A 16,508-nucleotide genomic window follows, 5' to 3' on the forward strand; every position below is an offset into this window, starting at 1 on the left:
CGGGGTAAGTTGAGCATAGGGGTAAGTTGAGCATAGGGGCAAGTTGAGCCACCAGCCCCAGGCTAATAATGAATGAGTCAGACATTGTGGTGGTGTCATGTATTGATGACCCATAGCATAACCCCTAACCCCACCACATTGTTTCCAACTTTGAAACAAAAAGTAGTTTTTTAGAGGGAAAAATATGAATTTCAGCCAAAAAAGTAAGTGCTTTATAAACACACATGTCTTTAAATATAATAAAGACATGATAACAACATTATTAGTCCAGGTATGGATCTTCATTCTTGTCATAGTCTTTTATAAGATGGATGCATAATAAATGTGTGGATACAAAATTATCGCACTAAGTTCGGACTGGGGTAAGTTGAGCCAAACAGCATGGGGCAAGTTGAGCCATTGAGCGATTGAAATGCAGGCTGAAAGGAGCAAATTTACATGACTGCTCTTTTCCTTTTACAGGATGTTAGTATTTATAAAGAATTAGCAAGTGAAAAGACTTTAAACAAAAAATTGACATGCTGGTTCTCCCCATACATTTTGTACATAGTTTTTGTGGCTCAACTTACCCCACAAGGTGGCTCAAACTTACCCCATATATGGGGCAAGTTGAGCCATTTGACATCGTTTTTTTCAAAGGTCACAATGACTTTCAGTGTGGGGATAGAAAGTTATATATAGGTGGAAAATATTTCAGAAGAATTAAATTTCAAGGCAAGGTACTTATTTCGACAAGATTATTAATCATATCAATTTGAACATGCAAAAAGCAAAAACTGTCACAACTTACCCCGCCTTCCCCTACAGTGTACTATGAAGATCATATTGTATAAGATTTCCATGAAGGTCTGTATCAGGTGTAATTCGTTGAACAAACCTTAAACCCTCACACTCTTTGATCAAAACTCATCCTGAAATCCTTTAGTTTTGCTGGTACAAGTGTATTCTACCTTATAGATGTATTAAACTGAAATATTATTTGCAGGTGTCTCAAAGTGGGGTATAAATGTACATGGATTATAGATGACAGTAATGAACCCATCCCTTGATGCTCTAAATTTATTGCCAGATACATTTACTACATACAGTTGTGGTATTAAAGGACAAGTCCACCCCAACAAAAACTTGATTTGAATAAAAAGAGAAAAATTCAACAAGAATTACACTGAAAATTTCATCAAAATCGGATGTAAAATAAGAAAGTTATGGCATTTTAAAGTTTCGCTTCATTTCATAAAACAGTTGTATGCACAATTGCACATCTTGGTCGGTATGCAAACGAGGAACTGATGACATTACTCACTCACCATTTCTTTTGTATTTTATTATCTGAAATATGAAATATTTTGATTTTCTCGTCAATGTCATGTGAAATAAAGTTTCATTTCTCCCTGAACATGTGGAATTCCATTATTTTAACATTTTGTGCTTCAGGCAAGGAGGTCCTAATCGTCAAATTTGTAAAAATTGAAATATTGTATAATTCAAACAATAAAAAACAAAAGAAATAGTGAGTGAGTGACATCATCGACTCTCTCATTTGGATGTAACTGGCTCGTTCATGTAACTATTTTGTTAAAAATAAGCGAAATTTGATGAAATTTTCAGCATTATGCTTGTCTGATTTTTCTCTATTGATTCAAATCAACATTTTTCTGAGGTGGACTTGACCTTTAAAAGGTTATTGAACCCCACCAGAAAATGAACAGTGTTTAAAGATATATTTCAGTTGTGGTAACGATCTCAAAATGACTTTTTACAGAATCTAATATATTGACCACCCAAGTGTCTGTTTGTATTAATAAAAAATATGTGCCAAAGGATTCTGGAAGAAATTGTGTAATTGCTGAGAACTAAGCAAAATGAGCGCGGATTCGGTCACTTCTGTCGGGTCTTTATTCCATCAATAATAATACACTGTCCCACGTGTGCCTATCTGTGTTGGCGATCTTCAGTGTGATCATATTTCAGCTTCAATTTTATGATTTCACAAAGCTCAGTTAATGTAACTGTACCAGATCTACATCCACGCTGATATAGTCATACTTAACCTTGATTTTACAGACTTTCTCACGAAATAAGTGTTTTACTGAAACTACTATCATTTAGCTCTAAGTTTTTCCCAAGTTTTAGATATTTCATTGTGAAGTCAGGTGATGAAATATGAATAATTACATTCAACATTAAAGTTTGTTATTGTTGTCTCCATTCAACACTTGGCATGAAGCAGTGCAGTTTCTGTTGGTGTATATGGAGTAAACACTCGGGAGCAAGACATTGTTTCTTATCATTACAACTTTTGGGAATATGTATGTACTTTTTAACAATAACATACCGGTACTCATTTCTTTCAAGATGTCGTTGATAATTGTGAATCATATTGTGGTATAATATTGTATTATTTTTCCTTCATGTTTAAAGGGCAACATTTTCATGATTATATTACCTTAGGTAGGGCATGATATTTAAACCGCCTCACACCAGCCCCCCCCCCCCCAACGTCTCAAAACAGAGTTTTGATTGTTCCGATCAACCACAACTAGGAAAGCTAGCAACATCAACATCTACATGTACATGTATAATGCATATTGTTTCAAAATATTTTCTAGATTTGCTGCATATTAGTACATTCACTGTTTTCTTGAAAATTCAGTGTGCTTCTCTTTGTTTATTATATAATACAAAGGACATTGTGCAAATTTCTGATGAAAAAAATATGACATAGATGGAATTCCATACAGGTGGGGTCGATGGGATCAAAGGGAATTCAAGATGGGACCAAGATCTGACATGACTTGGTTAATGGTGGGCCAAGTGACTGTTCATGAATGCCCAGCCATTGGGCCACACTGATATCAGAGTAAATTGTCCTGTTTCATAAAGACTACTTTCCACTTATTTCAACAGTTCTTTGTAGGTATTCATGGGGCCACATTATAGAGACTTTAATAGACCCATGAACGGATTTCCACCAAATTTGGCCGTGGATGTTTTGATTATGATCTGCCGAGACATGGTATCCAAAATGCTGAAATTCAAAATCCCTTCAGTAATCTTTAGTTCACCAGAGTAGTTTTTTTTCTCCTGGTGCAGTGTGAGGAATTCACAGTTCAAACAGTCAAGAAAAAGAAGAAAGAAACAACTCAATGGAAAATTAAAAAATTTCTGGAAATATTCAAATTCAACTGATCAAAAAATGAACTATAAATTACATGTACAAAGGATCATATGTGAGTAATCATTATAATACACCTGTACTGCACATGTAGTTATAAATAGATGATAGCAAATAATTCATTAATAATAATAATTCATTAAAGATTCATTATCTGCTTATATGCCTTGAATTGTATATTTGTTTTGTATTATTTTGTACTTCTTGTTTTGAACAAAGTATTGGCGAATGCCAGTGACGTTCTAATAAATTCAATTCAATTAATTAAAACTTAATGAAAAACTTCAAGAATAAAAGAAGGTAGGCGAGAACAAAGGTGCTTACCATCAACAACTCGATACAAAACAATGCTCACCTGAATGTTATACAACTATGTCCAACTAACAATCATGTAAATGCATCAAAGTGCTTTTTGCCAATGTACTCCTGAATTGTGCCGATTACTTTTCAAAGGAGTTTAGCCATATACCAGAGCCCGATTACACAAAGCATAGCATTTGATCATAGGGCTGACTTTTATGTTTGACTACAATGAACATTACGTGCAATGAAGCATACAAATTAAAGTACGATCGACAGCCAAGCTCTGTGTTAAAGGCCCCAGTTGTGATACGTATCATATCAACAGGAAATGAAAGCAAGACAGGTATTGGCCAACAGCAAAGACTGCAGCAGGATGTCACTCATATCTGTACTTTCAATATTACACGAATGGCTCAGCCATACCACAGAGACAAACCAAGCAAAAAAAATTATAATTTATATATACATGCAGTATGGCCCGTATTCTGAAGTTGGGTTTAACTTAAACTCAGGTTAAAAGTTGTGGTTTAAGTATGGACAGCCAATTGTTACATAATCACTAATAGTAGAGATATCATACTTCAGCTCATTCGGTTCTCAAATCATTCATAATAGTGTGGGAAGTATAAACAGATGATTGGCTTCACCATTGATGAATCAGGAAAGAGCACAGTAAACATTTAAGAAACGTACAACTTTTTAAAATTTTTGATACTTTGGCTCCCCATACTTAAACCACAACTTTAAACCTGGGTTGAAGTTAATGTACAGTACACTGTAAACCCGACTTCAGAATACGGGCATATTTATTTTTACTGATCACACCTGGCTTACTACACAAATCTGTTGCATTGGATGAACTGTGCAATGAATGAGGATTTCCAGGGGTCCCTCTTTTTTTTTTTTGGGGGGGGTTCGAATCCAGGGCTCTTGAGAATTTTGTAGTGAAATTGCCCAAAGCCCCCACATACTTTTTTTTAATCTGACTCACGACTCTAAACTGACCTAGGTACATGAGTACATGTATGTCATGGAACGGGGAGAACAGGGTTAGTTGGAACATGGGGTAAGTTGAAACATTGTAATTTTCTTTATTAGGCCTGTAAAATTTAAATTTATGCAATACTGCCCTAAATTCATTGCTATTAATAATACAAGTGTTGAATCATTATTGAAATAAATTGAGGGCAATATTGCATAAATTTATTTCACAGGCATTAAAGAAAATTAAAATGTTTCAACTTACCCCATGTTCCAACTAAACCCGGTCTCCCCTACAGCTTTGTTCAGGCTGTCATCTTTTTTGATGAGACTGTCCTACAGTGTATTTACCACATTGTAATAAAGTGAAGGGTCATAGTACATAAACATATCTTGAGAGCTTGTTAGCTACTGACATTTACAATGAACTTCCTGCTGATTGATATTCTGATATCAGTCATGTGCATTTATTTTTTTTACAGTACGTCCCACAAAAAAGGAAACCAGGATTCCCATGTCTTTTAGTTCACAGCAAATGAAATAATGAATTTATGATATTTACATAATCATAAAATTCAATCATCCTTCTTATTTTGATACCTAATATGAGACGAACACTTCAGGCATTGATGAGCAAGACAATTTTAAAATTTTGATGTCAGAAGTCAAAACCAGTTTGCGCAGAAAAAAATGGACATGATTGGTTTCTGATAAAAAAAAACGTGCATATTCGATGAATGGCAATGGCTCATTAGCATTTCTTTTGTATTCTTTTTTAAGATTCTCTAACTGATCACTAAAATGGAATTGGATTCAGATTCACACGTAAGTTTCTGTGCAAATCGTTTCTGATATATCACTCAATGTTTCTGAAAAAAAAAACATCCATATTCGATGAATGGCTCATTAGCATTTCTTTTGTATTCTTTGTTTAGATTCTCTAACTGATCACTAAAATGGAAGTGGATTCAGATTCACATGTAAGTTTCTGTGCAAAATCGTTTCTGATAAATCACTCAATGTTCATTGTGGTAATCTGCCAATCGCAAATGAGTTGCTATTAAGCTTTTGGTTTCAAATGAGATTCCACTCTTGCCATGAATATCAAATTTTATAGTAAAAACGTATCGTGAAATCTTTCTCTCAAAATGAGTTTCCTTTTTTTTGTGGGACGCACTGTATAATATTCAACAAGAACTGGCATTCCCGGCAATATAATTATTGAAATCATGACCGTGAAATGTTTAGAACTGGACCTCTATATTGAATTTTGCATCCACCCGAAAAAACTGTTGAATTGAATCGATAGAGAAATATCAAACAAGCATAATACTGAAAATTACATCAAAATTGGATGTAAAATACAAAGAAAGTTATGACATTTTAAGTTTCACTTTATCACAAAACAAATATGCATAACTCAGTGATATGCAAATGAAGAGTCAATTATGTCCCTCACTAACTACATGTACATGTATTTTTGCTTTTTATTGCTTGAATTATACAATTTTTACAGATTCAACAATAAGGACCAACTTGACTTGACCATTTACTGTTAAAAATAATGGTAATTCATTATATTCAGGGAGGAACAAAATTTTGTTTCACATGGCAATGAGAAAGTTAGAATATTTCATATAAAAGAAATATTGGGTGGATGATCAGTCTCCTCATTTGCGTGCCGACCAGGATGTGCATAACTACCAAAATACTAAATTTTTATTTTGATTGTTACGCAGGGTTGGCGGATTTAAATCACGTTGATTTAAATCGTGATTTAAATCGCGATTTAAATCACCATGATTTTTTTAAAAAAATCATTGATTTAAATCACTTCCATTGAAACATGTACAAATCATGGACAAAGTATTTGTTCAATGCAGTTTTAATTCTTCAAGTCAACTGAAAAACTTTGAATTAACTTTATATCAATAAAAGATCAACAAAGTCTTCATATCTACTTAAAACAAATTAAAATCAAATTAATAAAATCAGGTAATTCCTTAAAAACTACAGATGTATGTTGTCAATACGTACTCATTTTTTGTAAATTATGTCGAGTTTTTCTTCTGAAATTTTACATTCTTTGTCAGTTATTATTAGTCAATTTCTTTCTTAACATAAAGTTTTCACATAATCCAACTTTTCAGAGAGCAGTTTGTAAAAAAAATATATAATATATAAAAGTCAATGAGAAAAGGTTTGTTGGCAGTTTTCCAGTTTGATCCTTAGCCTACACATAACTACTTCTGTCATGTAAAATAAAAAAAATGATACCTGAATGTAATCAACATATTTAACATGCCTCTTATTTCGTATTGTTACATTTATCATACATTTGATGTTTTAAATAACATAATTATAAAAATCACATTAACATAATGTAGTACAGTCATAAGCTTTCTCTTATAAACCTTTTAAGTCACTGCAGCCCATTTTATGTTCAGTGCTACAAATAATGGAAGTTTTGTATCTGCATGTAATAATGGAAAGAGCTCTATAACAACAATTTGCAAAACTCAGAATAAACATTTAACACTGCATTTTAATGTTAAGATGCAGGTACTTCAGTTACAATCATTGGCAGTTGTAAGCTGTGTCTCATTTAAAATAAAATACTTCTTTTTGTAATACATATGTTGTAATTTAAGCAGTTTTGCAGTTTTTATCCTTTAAGTTAAAAGTAAGTAGATTCTTTTTCATACTTCATGGATCAAACAGATTTTTTTTGTAGAGAATATGGGAATGAAAATTGTAGATTAATGTAAAAAAAAATCACAGTAACAAAATGTAGTATAGTCACCCTTTGACTAAGCTATCTCCTATATTGTTCTCCAAAACTGAGAGTTTTGCAAGATATCTGTAGCAAGAGAAGAGCTTTTTGTCAAAAAGATCCTAAACATATACAGTTGTAGTCTCTCTTTGACTATTGTAAAGCTGTGACTAATTGAAAAAAATAATTGATTTGAATTATTTCTCTTACAATATACATGAATACTAGTAATTGGCAAAGGGTTTGTTGGCAGTTTTGATAAGGGATTTTTTCTCTTGGATTTTTTTAAATATTTGAATGAAAAATCCCAGAGGGGAATTTTCTCTACTCACTGGGAATTCCCTATGGAATATTCCTTCATAGGCCTATGTATGATAGAATTAAGTTCAGATACATGATTCCTCAAATTTATTTTTAATTGTCCATTTTTACTGGATTTTAATTACAAAATATGTGGTTAAGAACAATATTAGGGGTGAAATGTATAACATCAATATTGATGTCATTCTAAGAGTAAGGGGGGGGGGGGGATAATTACCCTTTTTTTTCGAAGGAACTTTTAAAAAAATCAAAAAAATCAAAAAAATCTGATTTAAATCAAAAAAATCTGATTTAAATCAAATAAATCCGATTTTTTTTATTTTTTTAAAAAAATCAAAAAAATCGCCAACCCTGTTGTTACGTAATAATTATTTACAATCAAAATTTAAATGTTATGATTCAATTATTAAATATTTTTAATCTATGAATTGTTCTTCAAAACGGCACTTCATAACATAGCTCATCGAAGCAGTTCAAGGGTCAAGCCTATTGTATTTGCAGTGTTTACGAATGAATACACGAGATCGGTCTGGTAAGAAACCTTTCATTTTTCGTATTTTTTGTGTAAAATAGTAATACCTTTATGGCTTTATACGAATTAATTGTTGGTTTATAAAGGTACGCAATTTAATAAAATTCTAGCCTAAAATTCACTGGATGCTTACAATATTAATACAAAGGGAATTCCCTTCTTGTGTATCAACTTCACAAGGCACAGTCCAATTGAATTTTTAGCATGTTTCTTGTGTATGCCCTCTATTGGTGGAAATTGAAATGTCAAGAAATTTTTCAATTTCTATTTTTAGTTTAAAAAAAATAAAGAATTTAAATTATTTTAGAGTATCGTTATATAATGAATAGCAAAAATGAAAACTGACAGTAAAAAATCAAGCATTTGTCCCCAAGAATAAGAGAAAATAAGCCAATTGTTACGAAATATTATTTCACCACACAGGGAGTAGTAACAGAGACTAGGTTATATCATAACTTGTCTATTGAATGATTGAGTACACTGTGCATGTCTAGGCTCTGTGATGTAATGACAATATCAAAATCATAAAAAATATCATCACGAGTCATAAGAAACAGAGTCCTCTACGCTAGCCCTGGCCTACTAGACAGCTAGCAGCCGTTTGTTTCGAGGACTTTTTTAATATTAATTTTTTTTTCCTCCTTGACTTGTACACAGATGGCTCGCGATCGTGCAGCCGCCATTAGGGTGTAAACAATGCAAAATCATCGATTTTTTTTTCTTTATTTCATAAAAATATGTAAAAAGAACTGGGTCAAAAATTATGTTTATCATTAAATTTTAGCCTAAAATGCACCAAAACAGGAGTAAAAAAATTAAAAGGGGGAAAACAGCAACTCCCACTTCCCTTGTTTATCCGAACTTAAAGGAAACCAAAACCCAAGACGAGTTCTAAGCAATCTTATTGAAAAGAGTAAAATGAGAGGAACAATTTAAAAAAAGTTTCATCAAAACTGGTTATAAAATAAGCAACTTATGGGAATTTGAAAACTCTTGTTGTTCTTTCTATGGGGATCCTCAAATTGGCAAATGTGCTTCAAAATGGCCGATTCTGTGGACAACTCTCCATTTGTTTTGTACACAAATTTTTAGATTTTCCTCATTATCTTTCAAATTGCATCTTGCCTCCTTCTGAGCACAACATATGTCATGGGAAAATATAATTCACACCACATATGTCAAGGTCAGGAGGAGATGTGAAATATATAAAATAATGGGGAAAATCTGAAAATTTGTGTATAAAACAAGTGGAGAGTTGTTCACAAAATCAGCCATTTTGAAGCTCATTTGCCAATTTAAGGATCCCCATAGAAAGTAAAAGACTTTTTAAACGTCCATAACTTGCTTACATGTAATTCATAACCGATTTTGATGAAACTTCTTTTAATTATTCCTCTCATTTTACTCTTTCCAATAAGATTGCTTCTCTTCTTGGGTTTTGGTTTCCTTTAAAACATATATGGCCATTGACTCCCTGTACAGATCGAGTTACAACTTCAGTCTCTGTAAGAACCAACTACCATCTGCTTGTGAAATGTCCTGCCTACAACAGTGGTTTTAACAGTGGTTTTGGCTCCTTCAACTGAGTCTTTCAGGAGCCACCTGGAACCACTCACCCTTCGTTAGCTCTCCAGTTTTTACTTGCACTATAGTTTAGTTTTGTTCAACTGCACTAAATGTCATGTGTTTTTGTGATTGTGGCCTTAGCCAAGTACGACTATCTTCTTCCTGTTACTGCAGGCAAACTCCTTAATTAGGATATAATTGCTGCAGGCGTGTGTGGCTAGTGGTGAATTTGAATTAATGATGTGCCCCCCAGATGAAAGTAGACATTTGAATTTCGTTTAGCCTTGTCTTAAAACCATCGACCGATTTAGCTTCACGTATGTCAACTGGTAGCAGATTCCATTCTGCCATGGTCCTTGGAAGGAAAGAGTACTTGAAGCAGTGTTTTTTTTTGTAAAGAGGACTGTATATGTACTCAACGGAAGAAGAAGTAACAATGTAACAAAAAACTATTCATGTTACGTAGATTAAAAACCTACAATCTTCCTGTTTGTGATCTACTAGTAGTCACCGTTTATATTGGCTACACACAGTGAACAATTGTGTACAACGGATAGCGGAGCGTGCACGTAGCGGTAGAAATGCTAAAATGTCCCGCTTCAAGTTCAACCACTGAACGAGAAATACATATTTTCAGTTCAGTGGTTGAAGCGGGACATTTTAGCACTTTTTAATCTAGCACCGCTCATGATTTTGCCGCCCTCGATACGCGTCACGTAACTAAGTTGCATTAACAATGGATCTAGGGACAGTGATTTTCCGCGATCACGGAAAACGGACGGAATTCACGGAAATTGCCTTCTGAAACGGAAAGTGGCATTTCAAACGGAAAATCACGGAAAACATATTTTTCCTCAAAATACACAGAAAAGCAACATAAATTACTCCAAAATCTCAACAAAATACGAATATTAAATGGCCACAAAACCTCACAAAACACGATCTCACTTCACCACAATCACGACAAAATCAACACATCGTGACTGCTCTTCACTCCTTCACACCCGATCGTACCCCTCGCCCAGGTCCTTCCCGGCCGCTCTGGCAGGGTACGGTCGATCGGCCGTATCGAAATCATTCACATGCAGGTCGTGTTTTGCTGCCCTCTACGTTTGAAAATGTACAGCACGATCTTGAAATCCAAAATGGCGGATAGATTGAAATCGTTGACTGCTCGAAACGATGTCCAAAATCCCCCAAAATTATCTATAAAAATTCATTCAACAGTGAAATAATGCTAGTCATATGAAAGGTGAGGATGTATTCATGCTAGATATATGTGTCAAGATATTTTTTGTTCCCGCATAGATCCGATTAGAGCGGATTCTACTGCGTTGTTGATACAGTGACAGATCCAAATTTTGACCAGCGCGAGCGTTAACTTGTATTATTGCTACTGGATGGGTAAACGGAATCGTCACTTTTCCGTGTGTACAAAGTCTATGGGGAAACGGAATTTCCGTTTTCTGACATGCCGAAACGGAATTTAAGATTTTCTGAAACGGAAAAGGCAATTTTTTGAAACGGAAAATCACTGTCCCTATGTAGCAAACATGGCGATGACAACAAATGTGAGTAAACTCTCTTCTACTTTTATTTCTTCATCGCATTTCTGCGATGTTTTTCAACCATAAGTTTCATTTTTTTAACAAACGTTGCCAACCGATATTTTTACCCATGTACAGAAGTGTTAACCTCAGATTCTAAACATAACTAGCAGTTTAGCATGTTTGGTGCATTTGTATAGTTGCCTTTTCCTTCAGTGCGTGGGATCCTATACATTCCCACGCCAGGCGTTAGGGGGTAAAGGTCAGTAGAGGCGCACGGCCAATATTGGAGACTGTCCCCAATGTGGGAGATTATCTCCAATATCAGAGACTTTTGTAAAGAATTTGGGTATCCAATTTCAGAGATGGTCTCCAATTTTGGAGACCAATTTCCTTTGTTTACATTTGCTGCAAAAGGATTACCTTGGCGGCAAATAAAAATGTGATAAGCAGATTCCTCATGAGAAATTACCCCTTTTCACCGTCTACTTTTGTTTTGATAAGGATTTTTGTTGTCAATCACACACAAAACAAATGGGCTTCTGACCTCAGTGATAAAAAAATTTGGGTGGAAAAAATCATGCTTTTGTTGGTGTTGTTTCTTTTGTCCTTTTACAAAGCAAGGCTCTAATGTGGGAGATTGTCTCCCCTATTGGAGAGAGTCTCCCATATATAGGCCGTGCGCCTCTACTGAACGTGCGATAGTACTGTCTATGATTTTTACTCCCAAAGTTCAAACGCCTCCGGGCTAGCCCTGGCCCCCTTGACGTCATCAAGTTTCAACACTTTGTTTTTCTGTGTCCTGTGAACAGTGAAGTGTGGGAAATTATGGAAAGAAATTGTTTTAATAAGGTGTGTAGTTCAGAGACAGATAGCAGACCTAGGACTCCCTACCCACTGTTACTATTGGTGACTTCACTCATATGCTATTTGAATACCTTCAACACAAAATTGTGATGAACCTCATTCGCTTGTGTATAAAAAATTGCATACACTGTAGGCTTAAGAGTCAACCTACAGTAACACTCACTCAGTCACAGACACAAACACATTCATTATGATAGCAACTAAGCAACTCGACTCTGTATTTAATTCTAGTACGGTACAGTTATACTAATTTACACAGAAATTACAAACAGGATTTTGGATTTTAAATAGAAATTTAGTAACTTACATGAAAAATATGGATTTATTCAAAAGTTTCAGCGGCCAGATTGGAAGTTCTCGGGAAAATCTTGGATTCTCGCCTCCTGGTTGATGACGTAATCATGTGATTACGTCGATCGTCTGGGGCCGATTGCACGAAAGGGTCTTTGCTACTTGCTAGACAACCGTCTTTCGTGTCGCCCATTTATTATGATGCGCCATGTGAAACGCATTTTACCTGCAAACATAATTATCCATCCGTTAAAGTAAACAAAACCTTTATTAATAAAATGACGTGATACATCATGAAATTGCATACAAATTGATTTAAATGCTAGCTAACAAATTTAATTTGTTTATCATTCATTTCAGAAATATCCCCCAAATACACTCATTCAATGAACAAGGTTTATAATATAACCTCGTTCTCGGTTACATCTCCATGTGTCACAAAATAAGGGTGGCAATGTTTGGCTTATTTTCTCTTTTTTATGGGACAAATGTTTAATTTTCTTACACTGTCGGTGTTCATTAAAGCTGTAAATCATATAACTTGGCTCTAAATGTAAATTTAATTCTTCAACTTTTTTTTCTTAATTAAAAATAGAGATTAACAAATGAAAATTTTCTTACCATATAAACTTTCCATCAATAGAGGACGTACACAAAAATATGCCTAAAATTCAAGTTTTTGAGCGCTCGGGTGGATACAAACATTATTCCCAAGTTATTAATGAGAAATAAGTTGCATCTGCATGGAATTTAGTAATTTTGGTCACAAAAGTGATATTTTAATGATTTTTCAAAGTGTGTGCTCTGTACAACATTGGCATACCATAGTAGATTCACCACAGGCAGGATGTAGTCTGCTGGGCAAACCCTTCACTCGAAATAAGGGTCTGATTGTGCAGCCTACTCATGCCTTGTGTACTGAAGGCTCTCCTGTATTGGAACAGCAAGTATTGTATGTGCTAGTCTTTGCGTGGAGGCACACTTGTTGATCAATGTTCCAATGAGGATCTGTCCTGCAGACTAGGCAGGATGGTACCAGTGAACAAGTGCCCATATACAGTGCATCATAAGATACATGTATGGCGACACGAAAGACGGCCCTTGGAAAGAACCTCTCGTGCAATTGGCCCCTGATATAGATAGTCTTTTGTTTCAGACTTGTTCGATCTATTTTTGAAGGTCCGTAATGAAACGATAGAAATTTGATGATGAAACCAACTAGCTATATTAATAAGGCCGGGGGAGCTAGGATTTTATTCATTTCATTCATTTATTGGTTTCTGCAACACTTTTTCATAAACACATTAACAAAGAAAATACAATAATAATATACATATATAACTGACAACCAAAACATAGAAAAAATGCATTTTCTATTAAAACATATCGATTATTAGAAGGTGCAGGGGTTGCCACTAAAGCTATGCTTGACTGCGTGGCAACCCCAGAAAGCAATGATAATTATTATTATTCATCCTACATATAATAAAACGCAAGGGTAACGTAAGGGTGCAGGTGCATAATGGCGGGGGGACGCTTCATTTATTTTGATTCTTGGTTTTTAACTGTTTTTTCTGTTTTTGAAATCATGTGTGTTTCATAAGATATGGAGAAATAGAACATTAACTTTGTGAATATTTATTCAATAAAGTGATTTGATACATTTTTGGAAAGGAAAAACGAATCTTAAAACCGTTTCAGTGAATTTGGCAATGTATTCCATATTAATTATGTCAGGCCCATGATGTCTAAGTGTTTTATGTGCTAATAGCGTTCTAGGATTTTCTAAGTGAATATTTTGACAAGTCACCGTGACTGTTGGATATAGGCTAAATATAAGTTCTTGTTATATGATAAGAAATCGGTAAATACATGAGGAAGCAGTTTGTAATGATATTTATACATGTATACATAAAATAGTTATTTGTGTGGTATTTATATATATATCTTATACGTTTTTAGACGATAAAAAAGAGCCTGATCAGTGTGTGAAAGGTACGTTGATTTGGCGCAGATGCAGCTTTCTTGTTTGTAATAAAAAGTAAATGTTCAAGGTTGGATTTACTACAGTTTCCCCCAAAGAGGTTACAATAATTAATATGGTAGTACCAATGCATTGTATATCATTAAAAGGGAAAGCTCTGGCAAAAACTACTTCAATTTGTATAATATTCCAATTCCTTTAGCCATAATTGATGAGGATATATTGCTTACGTGTTGGTTCCATGATAAATAATTGTCTATTGTAATGCCAAGAAATTTCACATATTCTTTTTTATCTATTAATTGGCTCATTGTCAATTAGAATGTCTCGGGGAAAATCGTCATTCCTATGAGTAGTTTGAAAATGAACAAAACGAGTTTTACTAATGTTTGAGGATAATATACATTTAAACCACGACGAAACATTTTTTAATTCAAAATTCATTCATCTACATTTCTGTGAGATAATAAAATGTTGGAGTCGTCAGCATTTCAAAAAACGAAAGAATTTGGGAAGAATTTATCATTGATATATATTAAAACAGAAGTGACTACATGACCGTAAAAAAAGGGGCCGCGAAACAGTTTTGAAGGGGGGGGGGGGGGCTCCGCCGGGCCAATCGCTTATAAAGTAACCCCAGACTTAAACATGTATAATGTATAATTTATTTGCGGCGTGTTTTTTAGAAATACTTCAAAATGAAATAAATCCCAATATGTTAATCAATCATTATTGATAAAACGAAATCGGAGCATTCACTAATCAATTTGAATTAAACAACAACGACCAAATCTCAGGCCTATCCCATCAATCGAAAGATCAGACAAACATCCATACAATTTAATCGATCACCAACCAATCCAACCAACCATCCATCAAACCAACCATCCAACCAACCAATTACCAACCAACCAACCAACCGACCGACCGACCGACTGGCCAATGCACATATTGACCAATTCCCGGGGGAAAGGGAAAGATGCACAAATAAAGCAAGTAAATTTCAAATAATGATTTTGCCTAGACTCCCAAAGGTTCTTGTATATCTTTTAAACTACTAGTATATACAGAGATAATTAAAAATATATATGTTAAAAGTTTTCGGTTTAGAGTACCACGGGCAGTGGCGTAACAGGGGGGGGTGGCAAGTTGCCCCCTGCATGGCGGATTTCGTCGGGGGAAAAAAACGGGAAAAAGAGAAAAGGAAAAGAGGAAAGGGGAAAAAAGGGAAAGTGAAAAATGAAAGCAAAGGGAAAGAAAGAAAAACAGAAATAGGGAAAATTGAAGGATTTAAAGCGGGAAAAGGAATGAAAGAAGAACACGTAAGGAAGTACAAAAAAATACTAAATTCATTACCATGCATTGTAAGCAATTAAGAGAGGGATATAAAATCAACAGACAGATATGACTCAATGGTACGGGCAATTAAGATGGGAATATGGCGGGAAAATGGAAGAAAGAGGCAAAAAGAAAAGGAAATGAAGTAGAGCCATGGAAAATCAGAATGAAAGGGACAAGAAAAAAAGAGAAGAACTTATTAACACGACTGGGCTGCCGAGGATTGAAAATATAAAAAATGAGAAGAAAGGTGGGTGGCGTTTATTATAAGCTTGCTAAATTTTATAGGCTACTGATCGCAATCAGGACGTACTCACACACAAAAAAATCCTTAGCCAAGATTAAGGGCTAGTCCCCCAATAAAGCCTTATACGTTGGCTAGATTTACCGTATAAAAAGCCGCTTAATGTTTACTTATGACCCGACTTGGGCTAAATTTTCAAAGCTATAATTTCGAAATCATTTTGAAAGGCCATGAGCCTTTCGGGGCTCACTTCGCTGGCGGCGGCCACTAGCTTTATATTCGCAACTATGTTGAAGTTAATAGTGTTGAGTACCCGCGATTTGATAAAAAGTGCATCTGCAATGTTACAAGGCTCCGGAAGCTCCGCCCCAGACCGTACCAGTGGCGGCACCCGAGGGGGAGGCACGGGGGCATTTGCCCCGGTGAGTTGACTCCCCGAAATTAAAAAAAAAAATCCCAAACAGCTTTTTCGTTCTTTAAATTTTAAACATTTTCTCCCCCATTCACTATATTAGCTCCCAATTTTTTTTTGTCATAAACCGTATTTTTCATGAATTATATACAATACCGGTCATGTTGGCTCAGT

The sequence above is a fragment of the Lytechinus variegatus genome, chromosome 15 (assembly GCF_018143015.1).
Source record: "Lytechinus variegatus isolate NC3 chromosome 15, Lvar_3.0, whole genome shotgun sequence".
Lineage (NCBI taxonomy): Eukaryota > Metazoa > Echinodermata > Echinoidea > Temnopleuroida > Toxopneustidae > Lytechinus > Lytechinus variegatus.